This window comes from Echinops telfairi, unplaced genomic scaffold, assembly GCF_000313985.2.
Source record: "Echinops telfairi isolate 266 unplaced genomic scaffold, ASM31398v2 ScPeMD7_19;HRSCAF=73, whole genome shotgun sequence".
In the NCBI taxonomy this organism is placed as follows: domain Eukaryota; kingdom Metazoa; phylum Chordata; class Mammalia; order Afrosoricida; family Tenrecidae; genus Echinops; species Echinops telfairi.
Genome location: NW_022103916.1, coordinates 6,340,410 through 6,346,671, shown reverse-complemented (window position 1 = coordinate 6,346,671; position 6,262 = coordinate 6,340,410). Strand labels below are relative to the sequence as shown.

Genomic DNA, 6,262 nt, shown 5'->3' with positions numbered 1-6,262 from the left:
CCAGTGTTCAGATAAAGAGTATTTAAATCTGTCTAGACCTCTTCAACTTACAGAGTTTTGATTTCTTAATTAGTTTCGAACATGCTACTGTCTTCACTAACCACAAAAAGAATCACGAAAACTTTGCACCTACAGCAATTATTCTATTGCTGGGGAGATTCTCATTGTGTGGATCAGCGGCTACTGGACCTGATTAATATTGTACCTCAGATCCTTCTGTGACTTTGAGCCATAATATAGCTGGTGCACAGTCATACTGAGATTACCAGATTATACTTTCCCTCAAAAAGGGCTCCGACATTCTCAGCACCATCATTAGGTCTTAGTGTTTATTGAAGATCTTGAAACTTGTCTTGAAGGGGGTTGGTCCATATACACTAGCATGACTAATGGGCTAACTGAAACGTTTTGTATTACTAATGGAGTGGAACGGTACTTCAAAAGTTGAAGTGCCATCCTTGTGTTTTTTACTGCCCTATTTCTTCACAACTAAAAGCTAGTGTTAAAATATGTTTCTTGTCTTTTGGGAGTCTCTAAGGTCAGTGGGCTAGTCTAAAAGCTTCCATGATAACTATGTACTTAAATTCTCACACAGGAAAATATTGCATTCTGATCATAAACCTGAACAAAACCGAACCATCCTCTCAGAGGATTGCAGAAAGGACTCATACACACAGCCTAAGCTTTTTTTTTTTAATCAGGGGATAGCACGAACGCAATCCCCCATTACCACAAATTATGCAGTCGAGTTTCCCACATTCGGGGAAATCGCAGGGGTCAGCACACCCGCAGTGCAATGAGTGAGCCTCGCCCTGGGAAAACCACCTTCAAGATCATGGTATCTCCCCTGACAGGTAAGTATACAGCCTAAGATTTTCCTGCTTCTTCTATCATTCCATTTATCTAACTTGGCAGTACACTCTGAGACCAAGAGGCCAGAAGTAGGAATCAGGAAGTAAGACTTTGTTTTCTTAGGACTTTGCAACCCAAAGAAGAGAACTGGCATTGCTTCAAATGCCAGATGAAAATTCTTGAGGAACACAGTAATACAACCTTCGAATCTTGTGATTTATCTAAAGATTCCTGAAAAAAATAGCAAGAGCATCACTCAAGGGTAGTGCTGAGAAAGGTTATCCAATAGTTAGAAATAAGGAAGACAATTGCACAACTTTTACCTGACTAAGATGCAGCTGACTCTCTAAGGCAGGGGTAAGGAATGTCCAGCCCTTGGGCTACACGTGACCCAGAAAGTCTTCAATACCAGCTAACATCATATGCCTCACCAAAGAGAAGCAATTTGAGCCATCACATTAGGGGTGAGTTAATTACATGTTATGTTATAAATATCCTAATGGCCTTTGTCAAAAATAAAAAAGTTCCCCACCCTTTATATGGAGAAATGTAATTGTTTAACATACAATTCCCTAGTGACCAAGCCCAACAAATATAGAAAAGCAAAATCTTCACAAATGGACCAATAGGTAACATGATAAATGGAGAAAAGATTGAAGTTATCAAGGGTTTCATCTTAATTGGATGCACAATCAATGCTCATGGAAGCAACAGTCAAGAGATCAAATAACATTGCATTAGGTAAATTTCCTGCATATGACCTTTTTAATGTGTTGATAAGTAAGGTTGATACTTACAGAACAAAGGTACACATGAGCCAAGCCACGGTATTTTCAATTGCCTCATACACATATACATCATGAAAGTTGGATATTGAATAATGAAGACCGAAGAAAAATCAAGGCATTTGAACTATAGTGTTGGCGAAGAATACTGAAAGTACTACATATTGTCCAAAGAACAAACAAATCTGTCTTGGAAGAAGTGCAGTCCTTGCTCCTTAAAGGCAAGGATAGTGAGACTTCATCTCATATACTTTGGACACGTTATCAGGAGAGACCAGTCCCTGGAGAAGGACATCATGCTTGGTAAAAAAGAGGGACAGTGAAAAAGAGGAGGGCCCTCAGTGAGCTACTGACACAATGGCTGCAACAATGGCCTCAAACTTAAGAACAACTGTGAGGGCGGCGCAGGCCAGGCGGTGATTTGTTCTGTTGCACATTGAGTTGGAACCAACTCAAGGGCGCTTACCAACAACAGGGACCAGGATACTTGTAAAATGAATTTATAGTCCCTGGGGGATGGACAACAAAAAAGTGGGTGAAGGGAGATGTCGGACAGTGTAAGATAGGACAAAATAATAATAATTTATAAATCATCAAGGGTTTATGAGTGAGGGGGGAGCAGGGAGGGAGAAGAAAAAAATGAGGAGCTGAAACCAAGGGCTCAAGTTGAAAGCAAATGTTTTGAGAACGATGATGGCAACAAATGTACAAATGTGCTTGACACAATGGATATATGTATAGATTGTGATAAGAGTTGTATAAGCCCCCAATAAAATTATTTTTAAAATTTATTTATAGAAAATTGATATATTGGAATGATTTCTTTTTCTGTGCTGTAGGTTATAGTTTTATTGTTCTAGGAGACATTACCAAGGAGCCCTGGTAGTTCAGTGGTTCAATACTCGGCTTCTAATCTAAAGATTGATGGTTCAAACCACCTAGAGGGTCCATGGGGGGCAAAGACCTGCAATCTGCTCCCATAATGACTACAGCCAGAAAACCCTATAGGGAGGGTCACAATGAGTCAGATTTGACTCAATAGCACACAATGAAACATTACCAGTTTTGTATCCATGGTAGCAATCTTATTTCACCATGCCCTTTTTCCTGACTGATGTATAAGGCCCCAATGTTCCTATCCTGTTTTGAACTAGCTTTGATGACCCTTCACTTCATAATTAATAAATTAAATCAAATTTGACTTGACTCATTTTCGATTTATATGACAATTGTTGTTGTTGTTAGGTGCTATCAAGTCCATTCCGACCCTATGCACAACAGAGTGAAACACTGCCTGGTCCTGTGCCATCCTCATAATTTTCCTTATGCCTGAGCCCAGTGTGGCAGCCACTGTGCCAGTCCATCTCACCGAGGTCCTTCCTCTTTTTCACTGCCCCTCCACTTTACCAAGCATGATGTCCCTCTCCAGACTGGTCTCTCCTGACAACATGTCAGAAGTATGCAAGACAAAGTCTTGCTATCCTTGCCTCTAAGGAGCACTCTGGCTATAATTTTTCTGAGACAGATTTGCCTGTCCTTTTATCAGTTCATGGTATTTTCAATATTCTTCACCAGCACCACAATTCAAATTATCTATTCTTCTTTAGTCTTCCTTATTCAATGTCTAACGTTCAGATGCATATGAGGTGATACCATGACTTGAGTCAGGCACACCTTAGTCCTCAAAGTAACACCCTTGCTTTTCAATACTTTAAAGAGGTCTCATGCAGCAGATGTACCTAACACAACCTGTCTTTTGATCTCTTGACTGCTGCTTCCATGAACATTGATTGTGGATGCAAGCAAGACAAAATTCTTGACAACTTCAACCCTTTCTCCATTGGTTGTGAGGATTTTGGTCTTTTATACATTGAATCATAATCTATACTGAAGTCTGCGATCTTTAATCTTCATCAGCAAGTGCTTCAACTCCTCCTCGCTTTCAGCAAGCAGGGTATGTTATTTGCATATCACAGGTTATTAATAAGCCTTCCTCCAATCCTGATACCACATTCTTCTCCATATAATCCAGTTTCTCTGATGATTTGCTCAGCATCCAGATTGAATAAGTATGGTGAAAGAATGCACCCCTGATACACACATTTACTGATTTAAAATCATGTAGTATTCCCCTGTTCTGTTCACACAACTGCCTCTTGATCCATGTACAAGTTCCTCATGTGCACAAAGAAGTATTCTGGAATTCCTATTCTTCTCAAGGTTGTACATAGTATTATGATCCACACAGTTGAATGCCTTGGCATAGTCAATAAAACACAAATAAACATCTCTCTAGTATTCTCTGCTTTCAGCCAAGATCCATCTAACACCAGCAATGATATATATCCCTTGTTCTATGTCCTCTTCTGTATCCGGTCTGAACCTCTGGCAACTCCCTGACAGTGTACTGGTACAACTATTGGATGGTCTTCAATAAAATTTTATTTGCATGTGATATCAATGATATTGTTCTATAGTTTGAGCATTCTGTTGGGTCACCTTTCTTTGGAATGGGCACAAATATGGATCTCTTCCAGTAAGTTGACCAAGTAGCTGTCTTCCAAATTTCCTAGCATAGATGAGTAAATGCTTCCACTGCTCCATCAACTTGTTGAAACATTTTGATGAGAACTATATTTATAATACTTCGAAATATTTATAATATTTTGAAAATTGAATTTTGGTACTAGCCCTTTTCAAGAAATGGTTTCTTATCAAGTAGGATTCACCAGGGTAAGTAACTATGAAATAAAATGTCATTGTTGTTACAATAAAAAGCTTGACAAGAAATACAGGCAGTGAGTTTCTTTCTGCCGGCAAGGAAGAACAAACAGTATGACAAGTTGAACAAGAATGTCAACTGTCTCAACAGGAAGTATAAGCATCAGTTTTATAAACAATTTAAGCAAAGAAAAATTTGCAGTCATATTAATTTAGAATTGAGATATTAGGCCCACATGTAAATTTTGAAGAAGAATCTATGCATTTGAATTGTGGTGCTGGAGAAGAATATTGAAAGTACCACAGACTGATAAAAGAAGTCTCGGAAGAAGAAGTATGGCCAGAGTGCACCTTAGAGGCAAGAATGGTGAGACTTTGTTTTACATACTTTGGACATATTGTCAGGAGAGACAAGTCCCTGGAGAAGAACATCAGGCTTGATAAAGTGGAGCGGCAGCAAAAAAGAGAACGGCGCTCAGTGAGATGGATTGACACTCTAGCTGCAACAATGAGCTCAGACATTGGAACAACTTTAAGATTGGCATGCATAGTATCGCTATGGGTCAGAACCAACTCCATGGTACCTAACAGCAACAGCAATGTATTTCTTTCTCATTCGTGTTTTTAAGAGTTTTGATTAGTCACACCCTAATTTGGGCCTGTTTGGGTAATTGTCTCCACCAATTGTTAACAGGTCAGTAGTTAGCATTGCTCTTTGCACATCTGACTTTAGTATCTAATTTTTCCGTGGCTTTCATCAGCCTGAATCTATTGTTTCTCTATTCCCATTCAAACTTTTCCATAGATGTATAATATTTAAAACATTTAAAATATATCTCTTTACTAAAACTTCTCCTTGGGTCATCAGTTATCGTGCCTAAATGTTTTTTCCCCATGGTTTTGGAACAGGTTTTAAAATATAGGTAGTTTCCATCTTACAATGTATTTGAGTTATCATGAACTGTACTTATGACCTTCAGTTGTTTGATTGATCTTTGCTCATAATATCATTAATAATCGATACTATATACAATGTTGCACCACATAATTTACTGATGTTATCATCCTCAGATATTTCCTTGCAGATGTTAAATATTGATTTACTGTTCAAAACACTGACATTTATCAGCATCTGGTCTGCAACAAAGTTGGGAGTACTAACGGATAGGAAGTTGGACAATGTGAAACTCTAACAACATCTTTCGATTGGATTGCATATAACAGGCATTCTAACTTCAACTTCATTGTTATGACACTGATGTGGACTTCTTTGTAAACCAGGCCTATAGCATGATCTTACTGAGCCTTTCTACCATAAGAAGGATCAGTTATTAATTTGAAGCTGAGTTGGTTAAGTTTCTCTAATACTGTAACACTTGCACTCCTTGTAGCCCCCAAAATATATCTAGCAAAAAAGTCATGATATTGAAAGTTGTCATCCAAAATAGAAAACTAGGAAGGCTCTAGATATGAGTATAAAGATATAAGTCTAGTAATGCATAGAAGTGGTTGAAATAGTATATGAAGAAGGACCATCTTGTTTGACCATTTTGACAATCCTTAAGGATAAAAATAATCTTGGAGGCAGTTAAAGAAGCCAATGGCACAAAATCGACAATTCCAACAAAGAAGTGGCAAAGGCCAATTGATGAGATGGAGAAGCTGTTGATGATTTGAATAGAACAAATCTAAAAGATGATTCCTATGAGTTGCTTAACATTCAATTGAAAGCACAAATCCTTTTAAAAAACCTAAAGGAAGAGCAAGGAAAAGACTATTACAGGTATTTTAATGCCAGAAAGGGCTGGTTACATTGCTCCGAACATCAATTCGGCATACAATTGGAGAAACAGGAACATCAATACTTTTAAAACATTTTTATTAGCACTTACTCCACATATCAT

At 38.2% G+C, this 6,262-nt stretch overlaps 1 non-coding gene across 1 annotated transcript; it reads right to left on the bottom strand.

The window, feature by feature from the left end:
* Nucleotides 1–698: 698 nt before the first annotated feature.
* LOC115869013 lies at nt 699–862 on the bottom strand. The gene has a single exon (XR_004045935.1). It is a non-coding gene; the product is annotated as a U1 spliceosomal RNA (small nuclear RNA).
* Nucleotides 863–6,262: the final 5,400 nt, after the last annotated feature.